This window comes from Equus przewalskii, chromosome 6, assembly GCF_037783145.1.
Source record: "Equus przewalskii isolate Varuska chromosome 6, EquPr2, whole genome shotgun sequence".
Taxonomy (NCBI): Eukaryota; Metazoa; Chordata; class Mammalia; order Perissodactyla; family Equidae; genus Equus; species Equus przewalskii.
In genome coordinates, this window is record NC_091836.1 from 9,664,947 (window position 1) to 9,683,397 (window position 18,451).

The following is an 18,451-nucleotide window of genomic DNA, read 5'->3' on the forward strand; positions in this document are numbered from 1 at the left end:
TCACTCTAGTTTCATGTTCTGAAAAAACAAAAGAAAATAAAAATCTATAAGTTAATGTAAATTAGCTTGAATTTGATAGTACCTTCAAAACATAAGCAGAAATTCACTGGTAAACTAAAATGTTAACCCAAGAAATTTATTTTCAAAGATAAGAAGGAAATAATACAATTCCAGATGAACTAAAACAGAAAAAAAAATTAAAATCCAGAAACTCATTTATGTCACTTGTGAAGCACGTGCTTAAATAAGCAGAAAAGTTAAAAAGTCTTTCCTAAAAGGAAAGATTGAGAAGTAAGATAAACAGCTGCAGAGTATGGTAAACATGTGAATAAATCTGCACAAATATTGACCCTATAACATAACATTTATAGCTGTATAAATTACCCAACTATACCACTATTATTCTATTACTATATCACTTATCTGCTGCTTCTTAGCTAATCACTGCAAAATTTAGCAAGCTAAAACAATAGTACAGGCCCACCTTGAAGATATTGCATGTTTGGTTCCAGACCACCACAACAAAGCGAATGTCGAATAAAGTGAGTGACACAAATTTTTTGGTTTCCCAGTGCATATAAAAGTTATATTTACATTATACTGTAGTCTATTAAGTGTATAATAGTGTTGTGTCTAAAAAAACAATGTCCATACCTTAATTGAAAAATACTTTATTGCTTAAAAATGCTAACTATCATCTGAGATTTTGTGAGTCACAATCTTTTTGCTGGTGGAATCTTGTAAAAAACACAATATCTGCGAAGTAGAATAAAGTGAAGCACAATAAAATGAGGTATGCCTGTAATGATTTATTATCTCTCACAGTTTTTGTGGGTTGTGAATTCAAGGATGGTTCAGCTGCACAGCTCTGGCCCAGGATGTCTCATTAGGTTCCAGTCAGAGGTTGACTGGGACTACAGTCTTATGAAAAACTTCTTTCCAAGATGTTTTACTCCCAATGTTAACAAGTTTGTCTCCTTCCAGTGGTTCACTCCACTGTGCTGCTTGAGCATCCTCATAGCATGGCAGCTGGCTACTCCCAGAGTAAGCAATCCAGAGATTAAGACAAAGACTGCAATGCCTTTTATAGCCTAGCCTTGGAAATCACACACAAGCACATCCATGGTTTTCTACTGGTCACAGGACTATAATGGAGACCTTAAAATTGGTGAAAAATTACACTATTTTAATCAAGATTCAAGATTATGAAGATTTCAGGCTTTTCTAATTCACTCAAAACCTCATTGGGGTCTTGTGTATATTTTGAATAGTTGATTTGAAATGCATCTGAGAGTAAAGAATATCTCAGATGCCCCTGGAGAAATAGATTATACAGGGAAAACTGTCCTCACTCATATCAACTACACTAACAAAAAACACTGTGGAATTGATAAATAGTCCAATGAAACTGAACAGAAACTGAGATGCAGACCCACTCATACGTGAAAACTTGATCCATAACAGAATTGACACTGCACACTAGTGTAGAGATGGTGGACTATTTAACTGATTGTGATTATCCATATGAAAGAGTAAGGGATTGAATTTGCATCACAGAAAAAATCAATTCCAGGAAGAATGAAGATTTATATGTAAAAGACAAAAGTTTGAAGGTTTTAAAATGATAATATAGGAAAATATCTTTACTAATTTTGTATAGAGAAGTTCTTAAGCAAATTACAAAAAAGTGAAAAGTGTCAAAAAGAGATAGATACATAGATACATAGATAGATAAAGATTAACAACACTGAAAGTAATAATGGTTACTCTTCAGAAGCTACAACAAAGAGAGGAAAAGTACAAACACAAACTGGAAATTTGCCCCTCATGTAACTAACAAATTATTAGTACCCAGCATATATTAAAAACATTATAAATTAATAAGAAAATGGCAAGTCAATAGTAAAATGGGCAAAATAAATTACCACATAACAGAATAAAAAATAGAAAAATTCCAAAAAACTTATAAGAAATTTTCAGCCTTGATAATAAAATATGAATGCTAATGAAAAATATATTAAAATATGGTTGAACATGTACACTTTACCCATAGGAGAGAATATTAGTACAACTTTAGAAAATTAATTAATTTTATCTGGTTAAGTAGAAAATATTCATATTCCACTTGACAACACCATACTTTATAGATAAGACAGTTTAGTGCATGTGTGCACGAGGCAAGATGCATGCATATATGTAAATTTACAAGAGGGAAAAACTTTTACATATATAATTACACTGTATTTTTGCCTGGAAAAAGTTCATTGGGTGAGAAAATGTCAACTCAAAGGAAGTATACTGACGAGTGACTGGAATATTTGATTTTCTAGAATCCTATTAGTGCTTTGCCTCTCAGGGGTCCTTAGACCAGCAGCTTCAGTATCTGCATCACTTAGGAGCTTGTTAGGAATTCTGGATTTCAGGCCCTGTCCTAGAGAGTTAGGATCTGTGTTTTATCAAGCTATCCTGGGATTTATATGCATATTTTGCACAGTTTGAAAAACTCTGCCACAGTGGAGATAAGTGAATCATCCACACGCAATTTCTTAAGTCTATCTAGAGAGATCAACGTCTTGTCCCTTTTTAACCCCAAACTTCAAGAAATATCTTTATGTGAAATAATTTGGCTTCCTATGAATAAGATCCTGTAAAGACAACAAAAACAGTCTAGACTCTTTGGAAGTTGTTTCTCGTTATTAAGTAATAATCATTATATATTACAAGTTTGTTTGTTGTCTTTCTTTGGGCAATGTAAAAATTCTATTACTGAATATGGTAAATTCAAGAAAAACCCCCATGCTAGTGTTTCACTAACGTCTGCAACAGACTCACATGTGGTACTAGTTCAAATCCAAATTCCTAAACCGTGTGTGATATCTAATGAGCCTGAATTTGCTGCTGGATTTGTACCACCTATGTTTTTAACAAGCTCCACATTCTAAGGGTTGTGAAGCATTGGACTATTTCTTCAGTGAACTCATCAAGAAGCAAGCACTCAAGTTTTTTTTAACATGATGTTTAACCTATTTTTCAGCTTCTAATTGTAAACACCTGTAGGAAAATTGCTGAAGAACCCTAAGGAAATAATGCTCACGACTCCCTGGTCCGAGAATACCTGAGACTGGAGGCTTCAACTTACCCTTATGTTTCCCATTGTTTTTCATAACTTGGAAGAGTTGAAAGCTGGACTTACACTCATAGCAATGTGTACAAACAGTGAATGGACAGATGCATTAGACCTAAATAAATTATACCAATATTTTATATTTATCAAATTAAAAGGATAATTATTCTTTATTCCACTTCATTCTTACCTGCATAGACTCATGCACATGGCTGGTTTCTATTTTATTTTTATTATCAACTATTTTACTTCTGTATTTAATAAACAGGCTTCTAAATAGAGCAGTTAGTGTGCCATGTGCTATTAAAATATCACAGAAAGAGCAAATTGGCAAGACCTTAGACTTCAGAGAAAAATACATTCACGTCAGTCACACAAAGGAGAACGTCATTGGAGCAATGGTCAAAAATGATTATATAAGTAGATATCTATTACTGATATTATTTAACATTCTTTTAGTATTGAAAATCAGTTATTGAAAAAATAGTCAAATATATTAATATGCAGCTTTGCAATGAGTTTTTGTGTATCTAATATTTCATAATTATTTTATGAAAATTACAGTACTTGCGATGTTTCTAGTAACATAGGCAAATAAAAATTAGTAGTACTATTAGATTATTGGCTGAGCATATTCAACTATGTCACTATTAAAAACAAAAAATAAGTAAAACAACAACCACAATAAAACCTTCCTGACCTACAGCTTATTTAAACGTCTGAGTCTACATCCTAATAAAATGAAAATAGTGGTAAGAATCAATAAGAGGTTAGAGAAGTCAAAGTCAATGAAGAAATAATTTGTTGTTTTAGAGCCCAAGATACCAATTATCATTATGTTAAGAACATTTCCTATTTGCTGAAAATTATTTGAACCTAGGTTCTCTATTTAATGCCATTGACATGCACATTAGTAGACTTGAAAATCAGAGTCAATTGAAGAAAGAAAGAGCAGCTTAATTACAAAGCTTTCCATCACTGCCTGCGATGCCTCCTAATCCCAGATAATCAGAACAGTACTAAAACTCCCCCTTGCTTAACCTCAGTTTGTCTGTGCTCCAGGCCAAAACCTCATTCATTTCACGCTGATGATTTTAAAATAAATTGTCTTACAGATACCGTCACCACTGTTACTACTTCAGCATGAAGGAAATCAAAGTTACTATATGAACGATTTTATAAAAATAGTCAAATTAAAACGATAAAAATTTCTCTATACAGTTAAATCAATCTGGATTATTTATGCTTAAAAACTTATTTTTGACTTGACTCACCTAGTTGGTTTCTGAACGGAGACTATTTCTTTTTCTCTTACAATCTAGAGAAGAGCCCTTGTTGACTTCAATGGCTAATGTTCAATTACTAACTTTATTTTGGCTTTAAATACCTCATTTGTTCTGTTATCATCTCTGCTTCTTGGTCTCATCATAAACAAAATTATTCCTTGAGCATTCAAAAATAGTCTCCAACTCAGAAGTCTAAATTAAATGAAATGCCCATGGATCTATTTTGTTTTCAGATTTTGCATCCTATATAATGAGATGAGAGTTTTGCCCTAGGCTAAACGCTGAAACAGGAGTAAGATATTTTATCAGAGACCATTAAAGGCCCTACTTGTACTAATGTTTAGAAGCAATGATCTACACCTCTTAATTTGCAAATAGACCTCAATATCGCTATTCTTGACCATGTCTATGTGAAATTTAAAAATTCTATTGCCTTCCATTTGAGCTACTAAAGAGTAACTATTTTAGGATTAAATATTAGTCATTGAGTTTTATGACAATGTCTTTCCAAGGAAGTGGGAGATAAGAGATGTAGCACACATTTTCAACTACAATAATGAAAATAAGAACAATCAAGAAAAAATGAACTCTAAAGTAACAACTTAAAAAAGTATGACCAAAAAACACGGTTGTGAAAGAGAATGAATGTGGAACAAGGAGTTTATGGTACAACTGTGGTAAAAATGTGAATTTTTAATGTAAAATGAATACTAGAGGCTAAATTATTTAAGGAATTTATTTTCTATGGATTTTTAAGCAACCTCTTTAAAAAGGATAAATTATACATGCTATGGCCATTAAAAATGAAAGAATATATGTTATATAGTGAAAGGTAAACTCTGCTCACATTCCATAGTTTCAGTCCCAGCACCAAAGGCAAACAAGGTGAGCAGTAGTCCGTGCATGTGTGCATATTTGTGTGTGTTTGTATCACCCAGAAATTGCCCATGCATGTATAAACATATACATATAACTTCTTCACAGAAATGGAAGCTTATTATACATATTCTTCTATATCTTTCTATTCTCCCTTATAATATGGATCCTTCCATATCAGCATGTATAGACTATCTCACTCCTCCTATCTCATTATTTACTCCTGACAAATAGAAATGGCAAGCAATAGGATATATTGGAGTTTACGAGGAAGCCATTTGTTGTAAACCTAATTTGGCCTAACTTTGTTTTTCCAAAATAGCCTGACATGGCTGTTGAGCAGGCATTGTGTATCTGCTGTAAACGTTTGCTGTGGCAAGAACAAATGGGCTTAAGATAAAGGCCAACTTCTCCCCACATTGGCATTTCCTTAGGGATAAGCATCTTTCCTTAGGCTAGGAACTGATTGCTGTGCTCACCTGTGACCACCCAGCTCACCTGTGACCACCCAGCTGGAGACAACAGACCTGCCACCTTGCCGTGTGCACCAGAGACAGCAGACCTACTACTTGCTGTGTCCATCAATCTCTGTGCCCACAGAACAGCCTGTCTTGTGACTATTCACGCATTGTAAAAGGGACATTTCAATCTTGTGAAATATCCGCTTTGAGGGTATATAACCATTCTGTACACCCCACTTCTCTGGTGCCCTTTCTTCCTCTAGGAAGAAAGGCCCCAGGCCATGGTCCTCACATTTTGGCTCAGAATAAACTCACCTAAATTTTCATTTATAGACTGGTTATGGATTATTTTCGTCAACACTCCAAAGCTGAGTTACAGTCACAGCCCTTTGTATGGAGACTTCACAAATGATTTATTTATTCTTCTCCTGATGAGCCTTAAGGATTTGCCTTCTGCTTTCCTAAGTGTATCAATCAGAAAAATATTAAATAATAGTGTAATAGTGGTATCCTGACTTAATGGATTTCCTTCTAAAATTTCACCATTAAGCAAGCTGTGGTTTTTTATTTATCCACACAGACACAGACATCGAGATAAAGCAGTTTCCATCTCTTCATCTGTTTCTATTTTGCTAGTATTTGTAGCAGTTGTTATTTTTTTCTTTTTGTTTTGTTTTCTTTTATTTTTGAGTGTGAGGTTTTAGCAATAATGGCTATCGAATTTTGTGTAATGTCTTATCTGCAAATACAGACATGATCTCTCTTTTTCTTCTTTGACCTACCGAAGTTATGATATACATTTATAGACTTCTTAATATTCAACTCTTCTTACAAATCTATAATGAACTGTATAAGTCATAATATTGATATGCTACAAGATTTTCATCTCTATTTCTTACAAATTTTGGCAAAATACATGAGTGAATTGGTTTTTAGGTTTTTTCTTTAATACTAGCTTTTTCATTTTTTAAATATAGTCCTGCCTTTGTTAAAGAAAGAACTTTAAAGTACTTCTTTGTTCTCTTTACTGGAGTGTTTCAAATGGTATTGAAATTACATGATTTTGAGAATTTGTTAGTATTCATTTATAAAAATCATCTAGATTGGAAAATTTATCAAGATAGGAGATAGGAGGTTTTACGATCTCTTCTATGATAATCAGTCTGTCCAGAATTTATACAAACTTCATAATTCTGGCCCCTATCCTAAAATGCACTCTTAAATACTTTAACAAAATAATCTTTCCTGGGGGAAAACCAAAGTAAAACAAAACAAAAACCTCATCAAATTATTTTCCAGTGTAAAATCCATTAATGATAATCTTCTTGGTGTGTTTAGAATGAAATACTGACTACCAAGCACACTAGATCTTTCATATTCTTGTTCCTATCCCTTTTCTGGTCACATCTTTGATCAGTCCCACTCAGGCTGTCTCGTCATAAGGAAATACCTGTAAATTCCAGAGGTGTAATGTTGGCCCATAAACTTGTGTATTTACATTTATTATTCTCTTAGGCCTATAATCATGCCAAGTTTAACCATTCTCTGGACCCTGAGGAGATCAGTCTGGTTCCATGTCTCCTTATTAGAATTTTTCTTAAAATTCTTCAAAGATTTCTATTAAGCAATTATCATCCTGTTCATAATCATTGATTCATATTTGTCTCCATTTCTCCTTTGCTTCTAGGGTTGATGACAAGTAATATTTTTCTTTCTATCTTTAACACTTTGCCTGTCATATAATAAGATAGTCCTAAATTAGTGCTCAATGCCTAAGTTCAGCTGATAAACACAGAAAATTTTCATAAATTTTATGACTAAAATAAGAATTGCTGTCATGTTGGAAAATATATTGTTTTAAATTTTTCTTCTTTTATTACACAAGTTTATGTTCAACTTCTAATATTGCTGAATATTACAATTAACTTATAAAGGACCTTTAAAAGAATAACCATGTCCCACTCTCCCTCCCCCAAAACAAAAAACATCAAACAAAATAAAGCAAAGGTCAGTGATTTCTCAACTATGTAGAAATTCTAATCATACCCTCCATTATCCACTTGGCAATTCCCTGCCAATGCTAAAAAAGAGGACAGGGACCAGATACAATTATCTCCACTTTGTAAATGAAAAAAATAAATGTGGATAACTAAAATACTTCAGATTACTCTGTAAAGCAAAATTAGAAGTTGATACTGTTGCCTTTCAGTTTGAAATAATAAAAGTGAAAGTCACATTCAGTTCATAATTTTCTCATTGAGAATTGACTATTGTCCTGCATTTTAAAAAGGTGATAGATTCCAGTATTTCTAAGATTCTGATAGATTGCTTGGATTGGTACCAGAACAACAAAGCTCACATTTCAGTCTCTGTTTTACTTAAAACTGAGGGAAATGTTAACCAGGATATTTGTCTGAGAGAGTCAAAGAAAGAAAATACTGTTCTAACTATCAAAACCCTCCATGAGAGCTAATAGAATTTGGACTCAGGGAAATAAAGGTGCCACTTTAAAGTAAATGTACTTTGGTGTACATTTTAATCTGTACACCAAAAACTATAAAACATTGTTGAAAGAAATCAAAGAAGACACAAGGAAATGAAAAGTATTCCATGTTCTTGGATTGGAGGAATTAACAAAGTTAAAATGTCCATACTTCCTAAAGCAAACAATAGGTTCAATGCAATCTCGATCAAATTTCCAACAGCATTTTTCACAGAAATAGAACAAAGAATCCTAAAATTTATATGGAACAACAAAAGACCCCAAATAGCCAAAGCAATCCTGAGGAAATTAACAAAGCTGGAGATATCATACTCCCTGATTTCAAAATATACTACAAAGCCATAGTAACCAAAACAGCATGGTACTGGAACAAAAATAGACACACAGACAAATGGAACATAATTGAGAACCCAGAAATGAACCCACACATTTATGGACAGATTATTTTCAACAAGGGAGCCAAGAGCATACAACGGAGAAAGGAGAGTCTCTTCAATAAATGGTATTGGGAAAAACAGACAGCCACATGCAAAAGAATGAAAGTAGACCATTCCCTAACACCATGCCCAAAAATCAGCTCAAAATGGATTCAAGACTTGAATATAAGACCCAAAACCATGAAACTTCTAGAAGAAAACATATGCAGTATGCTCTTTGACATTGGTCTTAGCAGCATATTTGCAAGTACCGTGTCTGACTAGGCAACGGAAATAGAAGAAAAAAATGAACAAATGGGACTACATCAAACTAAAAAGCTTCTGCACAGCAAAGGAAACCATCAACAAGACGAAAAGACAACCTAATAATTGGGAGAAGATATTTGCAAACCATATATCAGATAAGGGGTTAATATCCAAAATATACAAAGAACCCATATGTCACAACAACAAAAAATCCAATAACCCAATTAAAAAATGAGCGAAAGATCTGAACATTGATTTCTCCAAAGAAGATATACAGATGGCCAACAGGCACATGAAAAGATGTTCAACATCATTAGCTATCAGGGAAATGCAAATCAAAACTACCATGAGATATCACTTCACTCCAGTCAGAATGGCTATAATTAACAAGACAAGAAACAAGCATTGGGGAGGATGTGGAGAGAAGGGAACCCTTATACACTGCTGGTGGGAGTGCAAACTAGTGTACCCACTATGGAAAGCAGCATGGAGTTTCCTCAGAGAATTAAGAATGGATCTACCATGTGATCCAGCTATTCCACTGCTTGATATTTATCCATAGAACTTGAAAACACAAATGCATAAAGATACATGCACCCCTATGTTCATTGCAGCATCATTCACAATACCCAATACATGAAAGCAAACTAGGTGCCCATCAAGGAATGAATGGATAAAGAGGATGTGGTATATATACATAACGGAATACTACTCAGCCATAAGAAAGGATGAAATCCGGTCATTTGGGACAACATGGATGGAACTTGAGGGTATTACGCTAAATGAAATAAGTCAGAGGGAGACAGTCAAATACCATATGATCTCACTCATAAGTAGAAGATAAAAACAATGACAAACACACAGCAATGGAGATTGGATTGATGGTTACCAGAGGTGAAGGGGGCAGGGAGGAGGAGGAAAAGGGTGACTAGGCACACAGTGTGGTGATGAATTATAATTAATCTTTGAGTGGTGAACATGATGTAATCTACACAGAATTCAAAATATATTATGATGTATACCTGAAAGTTATATAATGTTATAATCCAATGTTACTGCAACAAAAAAAAAATCATAGAATTATAGCAAATAAAAAAAAGAGGGGAGGTTTTATTCTTTCTTAGCAATTGGATTTACTCAGTGAAATGATACAGTAAAATGATTTTTTTAACATAGTGGCAGTGACCTATGGTCTGAATAGAAGAAATTTTCATTTCTCACCAGGATGCAATTTATTTTCTAAGCTAGCCTTAAGTCTCCTGTATCTTGAGTAGTTTAGCTAGATATATTTTGGTTATAAATAATACCAATTACTTCTTTAATATTAATCATACATGTATCTTTACATCAGTTGTTACATTTCTCTCCCCTCATTTCGCCTATAGAAGGAGGAGAGGAAAGAAAAGAGGAGAGAGAAAGGAGTTATATTTATTCAAAAAGTGAAAATAATTCAGTCTAGCATCTGAAAAGTCTGGAGGATCCATCGATTATTTTCTCTTTAGGCCAGAAACAGTAGAACTTATAAAATATTGGAGACATTCAAACAACTTTTTGTTTTCTCCCCAGTAGTGACTTTCTATTCTTCATTTGGGCAGTGCTACATGCATACATAAAAATAATTTGTGTTGTTTATGATATTTAAAAAATACGTGGGATATTTTAATTCCCATAATTCGTTAATCCTGTGTAAGCTTTCAGTAATACTTAACCATGAATATGTGAAAATTAATAAACAGAAACCTTATTAAAATGGAGTTGGGAGACCAAAAAGCAGAGCTCACACACCACGCATCAATAACAGAGCCCAAAAGAAAGAAGGACTTCCTCTTCTTGATGGGCTCAGCCAATGCGAGACTATCACAACTAGCCAATGAAAAGCCACTACATACAGAAGGCTCAATTCCTCTGATGGTCTCTTTGTTTATAATACCTTCCCAACTTCTTCTTCCCGTCTGTGTAAGAGTTTCTCCTCCTCTTGTTGCTGGGGGACTTGCATGTGGCTCACCATGGTTGCAGACTCTGAATTGCAATGCATTGCTCACCCAGAATAAATCCATTTGTGTTGGAGAAATAACTGTGTGTCTATTTGTTTAATGTAAAAAAAAATATATTCAAAGGGTTAAATGTAACCTTTAAGATTTCAACATTCTAATCTCTGCAGAAAAAAATGATTGTTTTTTTAATAGAGGGAATTCTGATGCTTCACATGCCACCAGTAGAAATAAGAAATTAGTATAGTGGCTTTCTTTTTTATCAATCATCAAAATAGAAATTTCAGAGCCCATTTATAAATCAGTTACAAGAATAGATTCTCTGATTATTTTCCTTTCTTTCATTAATAAATTCTCTGTACAGCAAAAATTATCTAAATATGGATAGTTTTAATCTAATTTTCTGCTTTAAGTCTAATAATTGTATCTAATAGGAATCCCACCCGAACTGCCAATGAAAATTCTTTATATTCTTACTTCATTTTCATTTGGGGGCTGGCTGGGTTGAGTAGTGGTTAAGTTTGCCTGCCTTGCTTCAGCAGCCAGGGGTTCACAGGTTCAGATTCCAGGCTTGGACCCAGAACCACTGGTCAAGCCATGCTGTGGCAGCATCCCACATAAAATAGAGGAAGATTGGCACAGATGTTAGCTCAGGGCCCATCTTCCTCACACACACACACACACAAAACGAAATTATGATTGTAAAATAAATGAATACATGTCATTCATTTCTTGCTAATATAACAACACAATTGTTGTGCATCACATAATAAATAGTTTTATATGCACATTCTAGAAAATGCTTAGCATACAGTTCATTTGCTATCATAAATATATCAGGAAGCCTTGGATGACAGGTAATTCGCAAAGACAATATCCTATACTAATTGCACCAGGATGAAGTAGAAGAACAGTAATCGGAAGTGATTTCACAATCTGCTAACTTTTTGAATTGAAAATCATATCTTCTCCCAGGTGGGATATATTGTGGCAGTCTTAAACCAACAAGATCTGTATTACTCCATGTCTCGTGAGAAAGAAGGATCTAACAGCACAGCTTTCTGTTATCAAGAAAAATACCAGGGAAGAAAGGGATAATTTGAAATGAAAGAGGTTACAATGGCAAGGATAAATGGGACCTCATGCCCTGTGTTGAGTATAACTTCTGCTTTTCTGTTTAAACTGATTTATACACTTATTTTGATAGTTTCCTTCACCTCTCCCCTCCCCTTGATGGTTTTCCTCTGAACAACTTTTTCTCGGTAAATCTTTTGCATAGATCCAAAAAGTACTCCAAGCCTTGTACTGAGTAAGAAAGTTGACATTGAATTCCTTTATTTCATGGTGGACACAGTAATACAGACCTTGTGGGTATTAAGAGAAACTGAAAAAAAGAGCATGCTCACATGATTGAGAATGTCTTTACTAAAGACCTTGCGTATTTCGCAGAATTAAAGGCAATCTTTTTTCAAAGTGGCAGGAAATACTGATGAATAGAATTGCTAATTATAGTCCCTCATCCTCAATCAAGGCTGCTTTCTAATGAAGATGGCAAATGACTCTTTTCTTCTTTTCATGCTTTTGAAAAATATTAAAGAGCTGTTCTAATTTTCTGAATAACATATTTTAAAGCGAAATCTGGAAGTTAGCCTCATTTAATAAAAGGATAGACGGAATAGCATTTTGTAAATATTTCAGTCTGTAAGCAGCTTGCTTTTTTTTCCCTATGCCATGCAATACAATTAGCTGTTTTTAATAATGAAACCAGATTCAATAGAAGTGAAATGTTGTGCTTGCTATTTCAGGTATATTATTATAATACCAAACATCCCAGTTTTTAGAAATAATCTATGTGAATTAAAAATTTCCAGAATATTAGGACATTTTGACTTATTTCTCAGCATCTGTCTATACTTAGATTTATCAACTCCTCAATTGCATATGCATGCAATAGAAGCAATCAAATCAACTGAATCTTCACGTGGCAAATACGAAAACCAAAAGGGGGTATCTTCTCATAATATAAAGTGTCCATGCACTAAAGTATTCAGACATTACTTTCCATTTAAAATATAATGTATAATTACTTTATAAGTAATGAGATACAAATGAGAATTATCTAATTGTTTATACTGTGTGAAGTAGCTTATTTCAGAGGACACCGTTTGATATTATCTGAGTCATATATTCAGAAACAAGAAATATTATAACATAGTCGACTAAAGCAATGCAGTGGAGTAGTTTTGGATGTTAAGGAGACAAGTAACAAAAATAAGGAGTAGATTCCATTATTGGGAATAGCCATAGTTCAGCTCTCAGAATAGCAAAAATTAGACACATGATACTAAATGAAAAACCTGTATATGGGTGATAAAGAACCATATCTAGGGGCTGGCTCCGTGGCTGAGTGGTTAAGTTCGCATGCTCTGCTGCGGTGGCCCAGGGTTCGGATCCTGGGCGTGGACATGGCACTGCTTGTCAGGCCACGTTGAGCAGCGTCCCACATCCCACAACTAGAAAGACCTGCAACTAAGATATACAACTATGTACGGGTGGTTTGGGAAGATAAAGCGGGGAAAAAAAAAAAAGAAGAAGATTGGCAACAGTTGTTAGCTCAGGTGCCAATCTTACCAAAAAAAAAAAAGAAAAGAAACATATCTATTTCCTGCCATCATGGTACTTACAGTCTACAGGAGAATCAAATATTAAATAACAATTATATCAACAAATAAATGATATATGTGCACAAATTTCACTGATGAAGAAAATGTGCATGCTGATATGAAATAATATAACAAGAAGGTTTAATTTAGGTTAATCAAAGAATTTCTGTGAAAGTGACATTTAAGCTGACATCCAAAAGATTAGCAGGATTTACCCACGTGAAAGACAAAGAAAGGAAAAAAAATAGAATGTTCTAAGACAGGACAAATTTGGTGCTTTTCAGAGGCTAAACGGGGATTCTGTAGCTGGAGCTGGGTGAGAAAGCTGGAGTTTGGTGCAAAGTGAGGATGAAAAGATGAGCAACCACCACTTCAGAGAGGCCTTGTAGGTCTGTTAGATGAGAGTGTTGAGGTTGGTTTTCACGGGAATTTCCCATTGTCTTCAAGATTAGGAAATTCTGTTATTTTAATTTAATTGTTTGTTAAACAAAGCCACCTTGAGATCAATAACACTTGCTTTGTATTAAAATCTTTGCACTTTTACCTAGTTAATATATAGTATAACAGATATGTTATTCGACTGACCTATTGATGAGGAACAAGAGAAAAACACAAACAACATGAGTGGTAGCCGGACATACTGCAGACTATAATAAGATTGTTTAAAGTGTTTAAGCAGAAAACGGGGTAGGACTTCCTAGTTAAACTATTTCCAAGTAGAAACCAACACTGTAGTGATAGAGGGAGTTCTCTCTGAAGAAACAGCACTCTTACTTGTTAAGTCATGGGAAAGTAATGGATTGTAACATTTACAGTGAAATAAATGGTTTATTTCATGTACACAGTTCAAAATGCAATAACGCAAATTTGGTAAGTTATATACCTAACCTGGTTCTAATGCCACATAACTTTCATGATGAATAAAATTTTCTAAGATTCTACACTACAGACTTTCTCAAGACTTGATCTGATTATCTCTAAAGCCAAAAGATGCACCTTATCTAAAATGGTAATTCCAGTAATAGCAATTAAATAGAACTTTTGAGAGAGTGCAATGTGTAGGCATGTTTTGGAGAACTCTTTTAACCTAACAGATAGGCAGACACATAGAAGAATAGCATAACTGAAGGAGAACCAAAAATATGGCAAAGATCCTGGATTCTGATCTCATTTCAGTAAATAACCAGCTTTGTAAACTAGGCAGATCACATAACATCTTTTGGTCTTGGTTATAGTGTGAGAAAATTTAAGTGTTGGACTAAATCCAATGACTTGCTTTATACCTACTTATACAATTTATTAAGATAGTTGATTGTAAATATCAGAACCATATGGTAATAATAAATATTGCCCAATTAAATCACTGAGAACACGAATTAACTTTTAAATTAAACTCATTTAATCAGATTAATATAGTATTAGCAAATGTATTGGATAGTTGAGTTGCTATTATTTCAAATAAAACTAAACAACCAGACGGATTAAATTTTATCCATCAGGCACAAACATGAGCATAAAATTGAGCATACTATTAAAAGAATAGAGTTTTAAGGAAAATTTTACAATATAGAACATAGAGTATGTTTTACGCAGTGATTGTTTCTACATTAGGAAATTGTGCCTTGTGTTTCCTTTTTGTAAATTCTGTAGGATTTATAAGGCTTATTTTATCCTCACATAATGTGAGCTTTAAATAGATCTACACATATTTGGTGATATTATTTATTAAGCATATTGAACATGTTGCACACTGAATATAAATTGCCAAAAACAGAACTCTTTTCTTTGCCAAGCTTCATAAAATAAATAGAACCTGTATAAAATCCCCTACATGTGTAACATCAAAACGTAATCATTTGGGTGATAATGAGCAATCAGTATTAATTAATTAATTAATGATTGTTTTAATTACTTATTATCCATTTGGGGTGCTTATTGGTCAACATAGTCTATATTTACATAGGATGTCTGAGTTCAATGTAGAATCCAATTAATGCATGCCAAAAATTCAACATGGGAAGACTTGGCAGCAACAGACATCCAGGATGTCAACTTGCAAAGCGTGATTTAAACAATGGCAGTAATATATAATGTTAAATGAAATCATAGAAATAATAAATACTTTGTTTTTACACATTCTGAGAGTATAAGAGATCATTTATTGATATTGTTTTATTTTCAAAGTCAACTTTATCAAGGTTTTTAGAATATCAATAATTGAGGAAAAAATTAGCTTTGGACACAAAAATATAAATCAGGAAATATTTTACCATACTTCTATACACTCTACATAAACTTTATCACTTATGAAAACAGATATAATTGGTGCAATTTGCTGATTTCTAGTGAACTGTAACCATAATACACACGAATATTAAAATATCTATACCAATAAACATTTTATTTTTAACCCCACATATGGGTAAATTTGCTTTGTTCTTAATGTCCTCCCTCAGTGTAATGCTCTGACATATTGTCAAGATTTGAATGGATTTATTAATCTCAGGATCAGAAATCTTAGCAGATTTTGTCTAGTAGGCTTGGCCTCAGATTATAAACGTTTAGGAAAAGGTTATCATAAATTATCACGAAAAGACCTTCTTTCTAGAGATGGTCTTTGCAGAGTCTTCCCTGGGCTAGGTGAAATGTTTTAGGTAGTATAAGAAACTGGCCAGAGATGTGCCCTGAACATTTTGAAAGAAGGGAAACAAATTTGCCCTCTAGCTGTGAAGTGAAAATCTAGGACTGAGACTTGCTCTTTAAATATTAAGAGAGGTAAGTAAAGGTATGGGTCTAGCAAAGGACTAAGGAGTATCCTGTGATACAGTTAGGATCTAAAGAATGTGGCAGTTTTTAAGTTCAGAGTAAAAATGTTTCAACAAGTAGGCAGGGAGGGTCAAAGTTGTTGAATGTTACTGTGAAGTTAAGCAAGATAAGAAATGAGAAAAGGTCACTGAGTTTAACAATATAGATTGTAGATGGTGGCATAGAAAAGAAAGGCTGCAGTGGAAGAGTTGGGAAAAGGGCTAATTAGAGTAGGTTAAGGAGAATACATAAAGAAAGTCAGCAAAATGACGATAGATTATTCTTTCAAGACATTTTTTAGTCTATTTATGGAGAGTTTACCATGCTTAATGTTACATTCCAATGTCTTTTTAATTTACAAAAACATTTTAAGAAAGTCCAGTTTATCTAGCTTTCCTTTTGGCTCTTGTACTTTTGCTGTCATATCTAAGAACATTGCCTTAATCCAGGGTCACAAAGATTAACTTCTATGTTTCGCTCTAAGATTTTTATAGTTTCAGCTCTTGCATTTAGGTCTATGACTATTTTGAGTTAGTTTTTGTATGTAATGGGAGGCAAGGGTTGTTGTCCACTATCTTCCTGTGGATATCCATTTGTCCCAGAAGTATTAGTTGAAAAGACTATTCTTTCCCGCTTTGAATTGCCTTGGCATCCTTGTTAAAAATCAATTGACCATAAATGTGAAGGTTTGTTTCTGGACTTTTAATACTACTTCATTGATCTGTATGTCTATTCTTATTCCAGTACCACAATATCTTGAATACTGTAGTGTAGCGCTGTAGTAAATTTCAAAACAGAGAAGTATAAGTCCTCCAACTTTGTTTTTCTTTTTCAAGATTGCTTCGGCTACTCTGCATTTCCTTATTTATTTAAATATCAGTTCATCAATCTCTGCAAAAAAAAGAAATGTTTATAGGGATTGCATTAAATCTGTCCATGAATTTCGGGAGTATTGCCATATTAACAATGTTAAGTCTTTCAATTTATTAACATAGGATAGCTTACCATTTATTTAGGTCTTTTTTTAACTTCTATCAATGATATTGTTGTTTCTGTCTACAAGTCTTAAACTTCTCTGGTTAACTTTATTATAGTTTAGTCTTTGTGATATTTTTATAAATGTCATTGTTTTCTTAATTTCACTTTTGTGCTGTTCATTGCTGGTGTGTAGAAATATAATTTATAGCTTTTATACAGATTTTGCAACCTTGCTGAGCTCATTTATTAGTTCTAATAGTATGTGTGTAGGTGTGTGGATATTCCTTAGGATTTTCTATGTACAGGATCATATTATCTCTAAATAGAGAGAGATATTCTTGATTCTTATCCTTCTGTATACCTCTATTTCTTTTTCTTACTAAAGAACCCTGTCAACATCCTCTAGTACAATGTTGACTAGAAGTGATGAGAGCAGGTGTCTTTGTCTTGTTCCAGATCTTAGGGGGAAGGCTCGTTGTTTTTTACCATTGCATATGATGCTAGCTGTGGAATTTTGTAGATACACTTTATCAGCTTGATGAAGTTTATCTTTATTCCTAGTTTCTTAATTTTTGTTAACCATGAAAAAGTGTTAAATTTTACCAAATGACTTTTCTGTGCCACTTGAGATGATCATGTGATTTTGTCCTTTTTTTGCAGCTTTATTAAAATATAAATGACAAATAAAAGTTTTATAAATTTAAGGTAGACAATGTGATGATTTAATATATGTATACTTTGTAAAATGATTACCACAATTAAGCTAATTAACATATCTATCACCTCACATAGTTACCCTTTTGTGTATGTGTATATGGTGAGAACACTAAAGATCTACTGTCTTAGCAAATTTCAAGTATACAATATTATTAACTAGAGTCACTGTGTTGTACAGTAGGTCTCCAGAACTTATTTGTCTTATAACTGAAACTTTGTACTCTTTGATCAACATCTCCCTATTTCCCCTACCTGATAGCCCCTGGTAACTACTTCTTCTACTCTCTGTTTCTATGACTTCAACTTTTTTAGATTCCACATACAAGTGAGATCATACAGTATTTCTCTTTCTGTGCCTGGCTTA